Source organism: Athene noctua, chromosome 1, assembly GCF_965140245.1.
Source record: "Athene noctua chromosome 1, bAthNoc1.hap1.1, whole genome shotgun sequence".
NCBI classification, from domain to species: domain Eukaryota; kingdom Metazoa; phylum Chordata; class Aves; order Strigiformes; family Strigidae; genus Athene; species Athene noctua.
Window position 1 is genome coordinate 233,506,165 of NC_134037.1, and position 15,243 is coordinate 233,521,407.

The window sequence follows — 15,243 nt, forward strand, 5'->3', positions numbered from 1 at the left end:
CTCCTACCCTAGCAGTTTCTGATCAGTTGCTCTCATGCAGTGCTCTTCTGCCAGTGTTCTTCATAATATTTCTAAGGGTATTCAGCTTCACTTCTTTTTGCAGCCTCCCGCTGGCATCTTCCAATCCTGGGCATAAATGGCCTGAAATTCTGCACAGAAACTGATGCTCAAAAATTTGTACAAGCAGTTATTAGTTCCCTGTCAAGAGGGGAAGTTTGCGTCCCTCAGGAGGAACTTGCTGTGCTCTTACAGCACATCCAAAAAAAAATCTCAGTGCAGAATCTGGATATCAAATGCCCAAACTGAGGGGCGTTCATTTCCAGCCTTGCCATGGTTGCGTTTGCAGAGACAGCCTTTCTTCTGGCTCTGCACTGGGGGGACTTGCCAACTTCTCACGGGTGCAGTATGAAAGCCAGCGCTGGGCTGACCGTGTCCTGTGCTGGGGGACAGTCTTTTGCTCAGAAGGAACAGGTCCTGCATTGGCCAGGAAGACCAAACAAAGATTGGGTGGAAGTTTTTTTGGTGGAGACATTAGGCTGGAAATTAAACACAGTGGTATCTGAAGTCAGGCTTTCAACAAAGGTCCTGAATCCAACAAACTCCTTACCTGGAATCTCTATTTTTGGAAAAGGAATGCCTATAAGGCCACACTTTTCCAACAAATCTAGTCCCAGTAATGTTTTTACACAGTGATTAATAAAACCTCTGAGTCAGAGCTCGTATCTGGGATGAATCCCTTCCATGACATATGTAAACTAACAAATATGAGGGGAAAAACCTTGGGAAGGGGGAGACATTTCTGTCTCTCTACCTGATAGCAATCATCAACGCCAGTTACACCTGGCCTTAGCTGTAATTCTGCTTCATCCCAAAACCCAGTTATGATTCCTTCATGTTTTCAGTATTAGCTTTGTTTATCTCAAATAAGCAAAACCAAGTTTTTCCTTGCTTTTTTTTTTTTTTCATCTTGCCAGTCACCTTCCTGTCCTTGTGATTGGCATTGATACCTCTGGGAAGCTCAGCTGAGATAAGGTTGAAGGGATGTGGATATGCTCTACAAAGCAATTGAACGGTTTTCATCCAAAGGCATGTTCCTATTCTAAGAAGTCTATATAGAGGAGTAGCTGGGATTTGACAGTAAAAGTGGCTAAGACTGCGAGGCTCTGCACAACTGAGCAAAAGTTTGAGGCAGCTTGGACAAGTTTTAGCAAACAACATATTTAGTACCTGACTAAAATACAGTCAGGAAGACCCTCTATATTGGGATAGTAGTTAACAATCATACAGAAGGCACATATTGTAAAAGAGAAAATTAGACTTAATTTTGCCAACTGCTTAAAGTGAAAAACCTTTGAGGGAACACAGAGAGACAGAAGATCCACCACTCGAAAGCAAGTACCAAGTGTGAAGTGTCAGATGCGTATCAGGTGGCATGAGTTTGCTCATGCAGGTGCTGTTTGTGTTGTTACCAGAGGGTATCACACAGGAGCTGCCTGCTCTGCTAGAAAACAGGCAGAACACATCCTCAGACAAGCAGAGGAGTTTCTCATCTCTACATCCTCACTTAGCTGCTCCATTTTCTGTTCTGTTCTGGCCAGTGAACACTGAAAGCTAGTACCCAAGTAATGCACACCAGTTATCCCAGCAAGTGCCCTCTCTGGGGCACTTTCCTCATGCAAAAAGCATAAACACTTCCAGGCAGCTGCCTAGAAATCCCCTGCATAAGCAACCCAAGGAGCAATAGCATTCAGCTATATTCAGCTCTGCGTCACACTAAATAAATGCACAAGACCAGGGCATCCTTGCAGGTTACCCCCAAGTCAACAGTGATGTCCATTTTCCCTGGCACTCACTGACCTGTAGGGAGCAAGAGCACACAACCCATCCCCTACACTGAAACCCTGAAAGGGATAGCTTTGCTGCAGTTTCCATCCCTCATTATACAGCTGAGCCCATGAGCATGACAGCTTTGGAGATGGTCTCAGGCAGATACATTTAGCACCTTCTCAGATATTTATCAGTGCCTCAAGCAATGAATGGTGAACTCCATCACCTCCAAGCTCAGGTGTTCCCAAGCAGCAGAGGCACAGACCTCTGAACACGCTGAAGAGGAAGGAAACCTCTGCAGATGATACCACTGGACAGCTTATGTTGTGACCTGGAAGCAGTATGGACTGGCCAGTATGGACAACCGAGGCATGGCCAGCAGCCCTGCCATCACTCCCCCTGGCCAGACAGCAGAAGCTGTGCCAAGGACAAGACATGGGTGTGCAGGGAGCCTTGGGCTGGGATCGCCCGGTGAGCTGGCGTCTGTCCTACAGCAGCAGGAGGGAAAGGGGAAAGCAGGTGGTCCAGGGGCTGGGGAAGGATGGAGCCAGACGGGCTTCCCAAGAGTCATTCGTGGAAGCTTATTCTCTGCCTCGGTCTCCTTTACACACCCCACAGGGGTTAACTGAGGGCACATAGAGGAGGGATGGGCACCAAGAGTATCACCTGAGCTGTAGGATTTCTTGGTGCACCATCAGTATGAGATGATTTCCTCCCACAGCTCCAACACCCCACGCTGCTGGCAGTGTTTTGCATACTCCATAGGCACAAGGACAGAGCCAAAGAGGCTGCATTGTAAGTCCTCTTCAGATCTCCACAGGCAGGATATCTAAACATCCACCCTGGGGTTGCCAGTCCTGTTCTGCTGGGCATGTTCCCACAGAAGCTGGTGGCAAAGACACACCTGGCAAGCACTGCCATGGGCAATATGTACAGACTGGCCATGGAGTCCACTCCAAAACTCGGGATTAGGTACAATAAGCCATGTTTCTGCTCAAGGTTGAACATTGCCTCAGTCGCTGTGAGGCACTGGCCAGAAATGATCTTCCCTGGTACCTCAAGTCTGCAGAGAGAAATAGGTAATGCAGCCAGGAATTTTTCTTCTAGAATGCTCCTGGGTGCTTAGCATTTTTCCCTTTGCATCTTTGTGTCTTCTTTGTTCCTAGGGCTGGTTCCTACAAGGGCTGGAGCCTTCTGACACTGTGGTTCCAGGAATAAAGAAAGACAGAGGATAAGAAAGAAAGCTTCCCCAAAGGGCTTGCACTCTCCAGGATGAAACAGAGAGGGAGGCAAGAGAAACCCAATATAACAGATAGGCAGAAGGACAGTTTGCTCTACCATCATCATTCAGAGAGCTGAAAAGGGTGGGCGGAGAAGAAAGCAGGAGCATCTTCAGTTTTTATTTCAATCCCCTTTGCTAGCCAGGGTACACAGGAGAGGTGGAATAAGACTGAGATAAAAGATAAGAACAAATCACCAAATAGCTCAAGGGAAAGAGGGTTCAGTGTCAAGAGTGGCAGGAGCAGTCTGCCTGCTAGATAAACTTGCTTTGGCTGGTTTAATGCTCCTTCAGGCATTTCTTTGGCTTTTCCCATCTGGTGAGTTAGGAGCTTCACATGAGCAGCAATGAGTTTCTCACATGACAGTAACTAAATCCTTTTTTAAACATTAGTGTGGAAACTACCTAAATTTTAGTATAATGAAATATGTTCTTAAGCTCTTCACAGCATTACATATTACATGACTGAGTAGTGTGTAATGAAATATCCATTTCATGTCAGAAACACTGGACAGCCGAAGTATAGCAGAGCCAGGCAAAGATCTCACACTGAAGAAAATCCCACCAGTTTGACTGGTCCCTCTCCCTCCTCTGCATGTGAGCTGTTCCTACAACAGGAAGAAAAACCCGGGGGTGGCTCTGAGAGCCTGCTATGAACCCCTACAAACCAACCTTCTCCATACTAATTTCCAGAGCAGTAAGACCCACCATGCTCCTGTGCAGCACACTGATACCGTAAGTACATCCCCAACGGCAAGCTGCAAGCTCTGACTTGCAAATCACCTTTAAACAGCAGCATTGGCAGGTGCCTTCGCAAAGATTAGATTTAGTTCAGCCTGTTCACATTTCCTCAGTAGTTTCAGCTGTATGTTGTAATCTCTGCTTCCTCCATGGCTGAAGAGCTGTTACCTTTCATTTTAAAAATAAGTGTATTTCCACATCCCAGCGAGGTATCAGTACTGTGGGCTTTCTCTGCTTCAAGTTCAGGGATACCCTTGGCAGGTGCATTTCTGGCCACGGCCACATGAATGAGGACAGCTGGCATGTGAACTATGATGCTCCAGCTACTCTATGCCCAAGGGTATGTTCCAGCAACGAATGTAAGAGGTGTTGATTCATAAATGAGAGAGTTACTGTGCATTTACTAAGATCCTGTGTACCAGCTGATCTGCAACCTCTCCACAAAGCTTTGTGGTCTCCCTTCCTTCCCAGTACACAGGTATCTGCAGCCACAAACCCCAGCTTTTACTAAAGGCCATCTTTTCAGCACAGCTTCCTACCCACCCTTGTGAAATAAGTTCGCATTTAGCAAAGGCTGGGTGATTCTGTCCAAAATTTCTGGGACATGCCACTGCATGGCTTCTGTGCACCTGGGCCAACAGAGGAGAGTCCTCAAATCTGACCCCAAGAAAGGCTCTGAGAGGAAGGATGAGAGGATAAACACCTGGCAGATACATGGTGGTCACAGCCTAAGGGGATACCTCTCTTGAAGCTACTAGGATTTCTGGTCACCATTGGTTGCGCAAACCCATTTAAGTAAGGGCATGTAGCCACTGAAAGCAGAGTAGTGCAGAATTACCCGAGTTTGCTTAAAGAAACTATCTCAAATGCTGGGAGCAACCAACCTGCCGCTAACTACTGTATTCTACTTATTCAAAAAAAGACTTATTTTTAACATCTATATCTGAGAGATCTCCCATGGTTTGAAATAGTGGTCTCACCATTGGACAGTCCTTCCTCTTCCCACTTGCTGCTTTTCTGTGTGAGGCATGTAATTGTGGAAGTAGATGTTGATGAAGTCTGGACATTGGGATGCAAATTAGAACTGAAAAGGTGAATGCTTGGGCCTTTGCAGCAAGAGTTATCTGAAAATCAGTGTAAACTGCTAATCCTCACCTGAGGGCTGCTTTTGAATTGGTTTGAAAAACTGTGTGTAGCATCCACACAAAAATATTGGGGCTCACTGGTATATCACAGCATTAAGATTGTAATGCCTTTTTAACTGAACACCCAGAATGAAAAGGCAGCAGGGGAAGGGTGGTATTTCTTAAAAAAAATTATTAACAAATACTTTGATTCCTTCTGATACTAGAAATCATATGTAAAACGTGTCAGTTATCCTATTACTTACAGGAGATTGAAGGTGGGTCTAAACGATCTTTAGTAAGGGCATTTTTCTTCTCTGACTGACTGACTATAAATCCCCTTCCCATTTTCTGGGAAATACCTCTCCTTTGGTATCTCTTTTTTGACCTAGCAATCTCTCTGAGGCAAACAGACAATATAAGAACTGCGTTTGCAATATAATAATAAAGAACCTGACTACTACCTCATCCTGTAAAACATTTATCATCATCAAGAAGGAAAATGTGTAAAACATTATTTTATCTTTGTAGGACTTTTTTGGTTTTTTTAAATTATTTGTCCCAAACACCATGTGCATACCAGCACCTCCAGCATTACCTAAAGCCCAACAACTTTTGCAAATATCAGGCTTCCTAGTGACATGCATATTCGAAACCAGTTTCTTTTTTAAAAACTTATGGTTGGTGTTAGTTCAGAGAAACACACCATCACGGGCATGGGAGACCTTCAGTGGCCAATGACCTTACCTCATCAGGAAGGGAGTAGCACAGTGCTACTTCCTCCACCCCAGTGTCCCCTTGCACCATGTCTTTGTTACTACTGTGCTTCACACTTCCCAGATAGCAGATGCACCCAGGCTTATCATTTGATGGCACCACACTGCAGGTCTCCCACCAGGTACAGGGGAGCCTGTTCCCGCACTCAGAGATGGCTTTTTTACGAGGGCAACCCCACCAGCCAGCTTGGCAAGGCATTTGGGTTTGGGTACCTGGTGAGGAGGATGCTTTCCTCTGGTTCTTTGTCTTTTTAGCAAGGGGAGCTTGTCCAAGCCAGGAGTTACTCTGCCTAGCTACAACAGAGCAGTCAGTGAGGACCTGAGGAGCAGGGTCCAAGCTGATGGGAAAGCATGTTCATGGAGAAATGACAAGGTTGGTATTTTGAAATAGAGTTGTTAGGAGAAACTAAGGGTTTTTTAAAGAACCATAAACTACTTCATTTAAATTCACAGGCAAAAATAAATGTTCTGACACTGTTGCTCATTGCATGTCCCTGTTCACATTTCCTGTGTTAATCAAGTTCTGAAGGGAAGCTGCTAAAAGTATACTTGAAATTGCTAATGTACAGGGACCTGTAAAATAAGACATTTAGTTTTAATGTTAGACAACACTTATGTTTTACTACTTTTATTTTTTCCTCTATTTTTCCTGTATTTTACTGTAAGGTACATAATTTCATTTATACTTTTTCCTAACTACCCTCTGTAGTCGTTACCCAGATACCCACTTATAAGATGTTTTAAAACCTTTACTTCCTTGCCTAGTAAAGATAAGACAGACCTTGGACAGTCTGAAAAACTCCCTGAGTACATCCCTAATAGCAAGAACCTAAAGAAAACAAGGGCCTAATAAGATGCCAGTGTCATGGTTAAGTGCTGAAAGCTGGAACAAACCAGAGCTGAAGGATGGATGAAGTAACTCTATGGCCATGTATGGACACTAGAAACCTAAAGTTCACTAACAGGCAGTGTGAGAAAGGCTATGTGGATCCCTAAGGAGGGGGGAAGACCCTCACTCTATTTTTACTACGCACGCTCAGGCTATGTAAATGAATTTTAAGAATCTATTAGCAGAAGACTGCCTTTTCTAAGCAATCTAATGCATATGTATGCTTTTTGTGTATATTAGTAAGAGAGTTTTGTTAGTAAGTGCGGCACTTGTGGTGGAGCGATCCCCAGCGCTGCCCAGTACTGTGAATAAAGAACACCTGCTGAACAGTTATACTCAATTCTGACTGTTGAGTGAAGCTCTTTGTTTCAGTTCTGATTAACTTTGCTCATTAAAACCAAGCTGATCAAGTCACTAACATGCAACTTACCTCACTGTGCCTGCAAAACATAATTCAAACTATATTCACTTATGTTGTGTGGTCTTTGCTGATTTCTCTAACCTCGAGTGGAAATGGGTGAAGCCCTGAGATCCAGAACCGGAAGACTTCTACGAACTTCTGGTCTGCAGGCCTTCCAGAAAGCTCAGATGCATCCTCTTCTCTGGGACCTTAAGGAGCACAGCCTTCTTAGGGTAGCTGCTCAGCACTTTCCAGGGACTGCTCTATTTTTATCATGTCTTAAACCGGGTAATCTGAAATCTAAGTTTTATTTGAAAACTCTGGCCTGGATACACAGGTGAAAAAACTGAGGAGCAAAGTCATGACACCTGCTTGTACATCAAGACAGCAAAGATATGGGAAGGTGAAGAAGAGAAAAATAGTCTGCCAAAGCTAACTAATAGGAAACAGTTACATTTTCAAGAGTTTATTACCAATATTTGACAAAAATCTCACAAAGTGAATTTCATATTTCTCTTTACGGAACTATCAATCAAGCAAGGACTGTATACAAAACAACAGGGCATAAATTCTAGAAAAGTTTGCTGACAGCAGTACAGATGCTTTTGAATTTAAAAGTAGGGTAAAAGTTGTATAGTTGGTAAAGAGATTTTGATATATGGCATAAATTATTTATTTTCTTGTAAATGCAAAGCAGCATTTGTCTTTAAGATACACTGAAATCTCATTGAGTTCTTTCCATAAGCAATAGAAGAAAAATTATATTGACAACTTCCTAGAGTCAATAATTCAGAAACATGTTTATATAAAAATTAAAAGAATGCTCTCATGCATCTTTACATACTCATGAAACAAGTTGTTTCAAAAGATACTATTTTTAGGTATGTCTTCAGTGATTCAACTTGAGCCTTCTGCTTAAGAGCAGACATGGGGGTTTGCATTTTTCCTTATTATTTAACACAATGACCATATAAAACTTATTTAAAAAAAAAAAAAAGCAGCAGTAAGTCTGGGTTTTTTTCAGACTTTTTTTTCCACTCAAGGGAGCACACTGTCTCCTTTTCACCAGTGCACAAAAGAAAAGGAAAATTTTTTGTATTTTTTTTCTGCCCCGAGACAGATAGGAAATTCAATCCCAACATGGCAACAAGCATTTGTAAAAAGTTAACAAAACTGCTTTCATTTCAAGGTTAGGCAACATAACAGCACGGTGACAGGAACTGTAATGAGGAAAGAAATTCCACTTTGGTAAGAAATACAACTATTTCTGCTTACAGAAACAAAACATTTTGTAAAATACTCAGGTCTCAAACAAATTCTTTTTACTGCAGTCTTACAGTGCTTTATCTTTGGGGAAATCAATTCCAGAATGATCCTGACCTCCTTTTCCAAAAACTTTTGGACTCACTGATTTAAGTGTGATGTGAAAGGCATGTGTGGCCACTCTGCTATTCCAATACTTCTACACTAGAGTTTTAACCACACTTTTCCATCCTGTGGTGCCCAGTTTAAACAGGCTGAGAAGAAAGGACCATAGATACATTGGTTGGAGGGGACCTCTGGAGTTCATCTACCCAAATCTCATGCTCATTGGTTTACATTAAAATGCAATGCTACAAGGAAGGAAACTTTTCTGATGTAGAAGTACACATGCTTACTTAACTCATGAGTGTTCCCAGCTAAAACAGTCCATTTTCTGCAGGATAAAGGCTTGCAAGAGCAAAATGAAATGTGTTGACCTTCTTCTGAGACTTCCCTTAAAGAAAAGACCCTATAATGTAACTTCAGTGGCTTCCTGAAACAGTAGTAAAGGGCATACATCCACAATCTAATAAAGGTTTAGTAGTGTTAAAATATCACAATAGGAAAGGAAGAGTAAATATTGAAGGTTCAATAATGAAAACCAACAATAATAAATAAATTGTAAACTAGGTAAATACTAACTAGGAAAGTATGTTAAATATTGATTCAGAGTAAAACCCTAAACGAAGAAGTATAAGGATAATTAAATATGACTAAAGCAGATTAAAAAATAAATTATGCTTATTCAAAATGCTCATTAAGTGGACTAGCTATCTTTCCATAAGAGAGAAGAAAATTGGACTAGCTGTCTTCCCACAAGTGAGAATGAAATGAATGCACTGTAAATACTAAGGGTCACCAGGTAGGTTAGGAAGGAAGCCTACTGACTGCAGATATCTACATGGGGAGTATTCCCCTCCTTAACACTGAGCATCTGACTCAGGCTCCTAAGCCTGCATGTAGCAGGACCAACTTCAGGGCTCCCAAGAGCTGGCTGGGTCAGGGGCTCTGCTTGGGCATTCTCCAGACGGTCTCTACTTACAGGCTGCACACGAAGAGCCTGAAAAAAGCAAAACACTGACAGCAAAGAAGCAGATGTTTTCTTTCAGAGTCCACCATCAATTCAGAAATCCATCCCTCAAGTCCACCTTGTAATGATATTACCAATTTGTGAATTTTCCAGTTCCAGTATGGTCCCTATGTTACCAATACTAAAGGTCAGTAGGAGGACTAGCAGCATGGTCCTAGCTTCTTGATGAAAATCATTCCATTTTGGTAACCCACACTGTTACAATTGGTACTTATTTCATCCAGCCCTCAAACCCCAAAACTGAAATGTGGATTCTCTAATTACAAGGAAGATACTATAATCTCTGATAAATGATTGTGTTTTCATGAGGAAAAACCTCCAGGTTATCTGTAAAATAAATACATAAATAAGTCTCACTACTTAGCAATAGTACAAGTTAGAAATGTGCATGCAGAGGAGCAGATGGCATTCATCTCTGAGTTCCTCCTCTAGATCTCCCAGCATGTGCTCCCAACACAACCCTGACTATGGTTCCTCGCTGCTTCTTTCTCTGATTTTGCATGGGTGACTGGAGGGTCTAAGTTTTCTGAGTACTTATTTTTTAGCAAAGGCTACCTGAAGTGTGCATTGCACATGGGAAAATTCAGGAATTGCAAATCTATAATAGACAGTGATGGGATACGAGAGAAAGCGTCAACAGTGAGGAAGCCCTGCATTATGTGGAGGTCTGGGAAAAGGAGTTTCATCTCGTTTTTTAACTCAGGAATAACATACTCCATTACTGGACTGCCACTGTGGTGGACCTTCACACTCACAATTAGTACATCTTAACAATTGTTGAAGGAATAGAGGGTGAAAATTTTGGAAGCAGCTGATGGAAGCACCATCCTACCAGTCATCCAGGACAGATCACCAATGGAGATCAGTTCCAGATACTGCTGGGGATCTGGGCCACAGTCCCTCCCACATGTCTTGTCACACCAAACACCCGCTCAGATGGCTGTGCCACCACACAGCTGCTGTCATGGCCCCTGCCATTGCCATGGGAAGGGTCTGGACAGAAAATTTAAAAAAGACTCTTTCCCCAGCAGGGAAAACTCACACAAGCCTTTGAGTGAGATGGTGTTTTAAGCACAGTTCTTGTACATGTCTTTTACGCTGAAACAAAAAAAGATAGGCCTTGATCTTACAGACCCAAAGGCCACCTTATTCCTTTCATCTGAAAGAAGAAAAAACCCAATCCCACTGAAGCCTGGAGAAGTTTTGCAGGAGACCCTATAAGAGCAAAATTTCATCCCTCTCACAAAATACAGGATACAAAACTTCCTTCAGAGAGGAAGCCTAAATCACACTCTGGGATTTGACAAGTAGGGTTTTCAGTCTGGGGTTCACATACTACCTAGCACTGGCCCATACAGACACCACTTCAGAGCCAGGAGATGGCACTGCAGGGAAGGCTTCCCCTGCCATCCTTACCACGGGTACCAGGCAGAAGGGACCTGGCCAAGCCCAAGTGCAGTGCCATCATCTGCTGTACCTAGGCCAACCCGCCATCCCACCTGCCAAATCCTTGGCTTCATGCATGTTGGTGAAACTACTAACCCTGCTGAAGACAGTGCTTTGGTGAAGAAAAAATTAAAATTTCAGCAAGGGTTTGTTGGATTATCCCTATTGCCAGCCACAAAATTCCTCATTTAACTCTAAGGGAAGACTGCAACCCAGTATTTTGCTGTCAATGGCATCAGCACATACAAAATGTTTTAGTAGGGGGATTCCAGTATCCTTCAGGTTTCCTTCTAGCCTTCCTCAAGGTGTCATCCTCAGTACACGCACCTACATCACCCAGGGGCTCCCAGGTCTGGAGGCTCACCCTGGTTGTACCCTAACTCCAAACCCAAAGGCAGGCATGACCACCCCCATTCTGCCTCCCTCAGAAAGGGATGCCGGGTCGGGAAGTGAGGTGTCCCACCAGTCCCGAGCACCATGCAGTGGGTGGCCGCACCACAGTGGAGACACAACCACCACTACTGAGCAAAGACAGTGACCCCAGAGGTCCTGCCCAAATGAGCTTACAGCCTACTGGGGGAGAGCTTGCAATTTTGCACAGCATGCACATAACGTGTATTTCTTTGTTGTGACGTTTTGCTTTGAATCTTGCACTGCTAAGCACAAAAGCCAATGATAAAATAAACCACTCGGGCACATTATTGATTCTTGAATGATGATTACATAAAAAAAATGTAAATGCTTTGGTGTGTTATGTAAATAATTCCGTTCTGGTATCTATTATGCCGATTGCAGCCATACTTCTAATTTAACTTACGCACTTTCTTTGAGGGAAGACATCAAAATTTTTCCCTCAGTCTATTGCACTCACTTTACGCAGTGGAGTATGTGCAAAGGAAGAGCAGAAGCAGAGGCAAAAGGGGGAAATTGATTGCTGCCAGCCTGGTAGGGAAACGTTAACCTTGCAGGCAGGGGACAAACAGCAGAGTCATCTGCAACATGCAAACCAGCTTCTTCATTTCCATAATGAGGCAAAGGAAATGCCCTTCAGAAATTCTCAAAACTATTACCGCTATAATGAAGTTGTCTTTAGCGGGATCCTGTGGACAAAAAGGAATTTAAAAAATAAATACTAAGATTAAATGTAACAGCTAAGCAGTTTTTGACACCGAAAATTATGCTGGGTGGTCAGTGTTCATGTAACACTGATGCAGACTACTCTTCAGTCCCTAAATGCAGCCTAATGAGATAATTTTCAGCTAACGCAGGTGCTAAAAAAGCCTCCACTTTGGCAATTTTCTCCCCCACCTCTCCCCGTCCTCTCCAGTCCCCCTCTCTGCCCTATTCCACATTCCTAAGCCACTCGCAACAGCCTTTACACCCAGGCAAGATTTCCATCACACTTAATCAAACGGGGTTTGCTTTGAATCAGGACGGCAGCGCCGGGGCTATTTCTGAAATTAATTATATTTCCGAGATGAATTTGAAGAGGTTTGGCTCAGCTCGACCCAGTTTGCACCACGAAGGACCAGATCTACACCTGCCATCCCGCCCAGGCAGCGTAACCCGCCGCCCGCGATGCCAGGGCAGAGCGTGAAACCCAAACCAGCCGAGCGCCGGCCCCGGCCGCGGCCCCGCCGGGGCTGTCCGGTCCCCGGCCGCGGCCCCACGCCCGCACACACGCTCTCAGCCGCCCGCCGGACCCAGCGCTCCATGTCACGCCCCCCCTGCCGAACCGCCGCCGGGACTCCCGCACCGCTCCCGCCGGCCCCGCAGCGGACACGGGCACCGCCCGCCCGGCGGCCGCGCTGCCCGGCCCCTCTGTGGCGAGCGGCGAGGGCTCCATTTAATTTTAGTTTCTTCCCGTAAGCACCGAGGGGCAAATAATAATAGTAATAATAATAACGATGATGAAAATAATTTTTAAAATAATTACGATTATTAGAGAGTAGTTACCAGCGAGGAGCGGCGCTGCAACAGGCGCTGCCGGCCGGGCCGGGCTGCCGCAGCCCCTCCGCCTGCTCCCACCGGCGCCGCGCGCCACCCCTGGGCCCCGCCCACCCCGCATGGCCCCGCCCACGGACACGCCCCCGGGCCCCCCGCAGTGGCCGTTTCGCAGGGCAGCGGCGGGGCTCGGGGGGGTCCGGGAGCCCCGGCTGCCCCAAACCCGCCCCGGGGCTGGGGGACGCCCGGCCGCCCCCGGGAAGCCGTGGCGGGAGGCGGGTGGCTCTCCTGGGCGGCTTGGCCCAGAGGTGCCTCAGCTCCCAGCCCGAGTGCCGGCAGGCAGCGGGTGCCCGGAGCAGCCGGTCGGGGACGGGCAGCAATGGGTGAACCAGAGCTGTGGTGGGTGACCCTGGCTGCACACCAGGGGCCCACCAAGCCAGGCTATCACTCCCCTCAGCTGGTCAGGGGAGAGGAAATACAATGAAAGGCTCATGGGTGGCAGATCACTCACCAACACCAGACTCAACGTGGGGAAATTAATTTATTACCAATCAAATCAAAGTAGGATGATAAGAAATAAAGCCAAATCTTAAAACACCTTCCCCCTACCCCTCCCTTCTTTGCTGGCTTAACTTAACTCCCGATTTTTTCTACCTCCTTCCCGGCAGCAGGGAATGGGGCCAGGGAATGGGGGTTGTGGTCAGTTCATCACCCCTTGTCTCTGCCGCTCCTTCCTCCTCAGGGGAGGACTCCTCACACTCTTCTTCTGCTCCAGCGTGGGTCCCTCCCACAGGGATCAGTCCTTCAGGAACAGGCTGCTCCGGTGTGGGTCCCCCACGGGGTCACAAGTCCTGCCAGCAAACCTGCTCCAGCGTGGGCTCCTCTCTCCACAGGGCCACAGCTCCTGCCAGGAGCCTGCTTCAGCGTGGGCTTCCCACAGGGTCACAGCCTCCTTTGGGTGCATCCACCTGCTCCTGCGTGGGCTCCTCCCCAGGCTGCAGGCGTAGATCTGCTCCCCCGTTACCCTCCGTGGGCTGCAGGGGCACAGCTGCCTCACCACGGGCTGCCCCACGGCCTGCAGGGGAATCTGCTCCGGTGCCTGGAGCACCTCCTGCCCCTCCTTCTTCACTGACCTCGGTGTCTGCGGAGTTGTTACTCTCACATGTTCTCGCTCCTCTCTCTGTCTGCAATTGTGCAGCAGGTTTTTTTCCCCTTCTTAAATACGTTATCCCAAAGGCGCTACCACTGTCACCTTTGGCCTCGGCCTTGGCCAGCAGCAGGTCTGTCTCGGAGCCATCTGGCATTGGCTCTATAGGACATGGGGGAAGCTTTTGTCAGCTTCTCGCAGAAGGAACCCCTGTAGCCCCTCTGCTACCAAAACCTTGCCACACAAACCAGATACAAAAATGAGAAGTCCTGAGTGTGTGGAGATGTTTGCATGGTGTGACTGAGCTACCCCTTCTTAGATCAGAGGCAGGAGCTAAGTCTGGTCAAAGGTTCATCTGTTCTGCTTGTGTTGGGCAGTACTGTGCAAGGCACCTTTCAAACAGAGATGCAATAACTGTGATAAAGAGAAGGGAAAATTTCAACTTAAATGTGGGAAAGATTCAGGGTGAAGAACAAAACCAAGCACAGTGTTGTATCTTACTAGTACTGTGTATTACACTGTACAGTTACTATATTGCTCAAGAAAATACATTTTTAAAAGGGTACGTCTGTAAAGAGTTCTGCTCTAAGCTGATACACAGAACATATGCTTTTTCCTGATCAACATTAACCTGGTTTTGATACTGTGCAGCAGAAAGTTCCTGACATTTGGCTGTGGTTAGAGCAGAATGCAGCCGTCAAGGTTTCTTTTGATCCACATCTGAAGTCGCTTTCTGCCACTCTGCCTCTTTTCTTGTAAATTGTTTCCCTGCCTCTCTTATGCTGCTGACTTTGCTCTTCTCCCATCCTGCGATATGGCAGGGTATATCACAGATGCCCCTTTCCTTTGCTCCTGTACCCTTTGCTCTGTTCCTGCATGTTCACCAGGCTGAATTTCCCCACTGCTAATTTTCTTCTTCCCTTCTTCAGCATTGATGAGTCTTGCTGGCTTAACTGTCTGGTGTCTTGAACTAAATTACACCTACAGTAGTGACCACAGCTGTGTTTTCATGGCCACAGCCTCTATACTCCTCATTTCTGCTTTCACTTTGATTTTTACTTAGAATCTCACCAACTATAATGGTCCATTTTCTCTCATGAGAAAATCATGTTCCCCTCTACCTTTGGCTTGCTTTCATCCTTCCTGTCTCTAGCAGCTTGAACAACTCTATCTTTCTTCTCAGCCAGAAACACTAGGGTTTCTTGTCTGCGCTGCATTTGCTCCACTGTCGCCACCCAGTCTCCTGCTTTCCTTCTTATCCACTCTGTTCATCTCCCT

At 45.7% G+C, this 15,243-nt stretch overlaps 1 protein-coding gene across 3 annotated transcripts in view; it reads right to left on the reverse strand.

Moving 5' to 3' along the window:
* LCP1 (lymphocyte cytosolic protein 1) overlaps positions 1-12,907 on the reverse strand; it is a 52,899-nt gene extending 39,992 nt beyond the window's left edge. For all 3 annotated transcript variants that reach the window (XM_074931554.1, XM_074931533.1, XM_074931514.1), the window contains exon 1: positions 12,831-12,907. The gene's annotated coding sequence lies outside the window, so the exon portion shown is untranslated. The remainder of the gene's footprint in view (positions 1-12,830) is intronic.
* Positions 12,908-15,243: the final 2,336 nt, after the last annotated feature.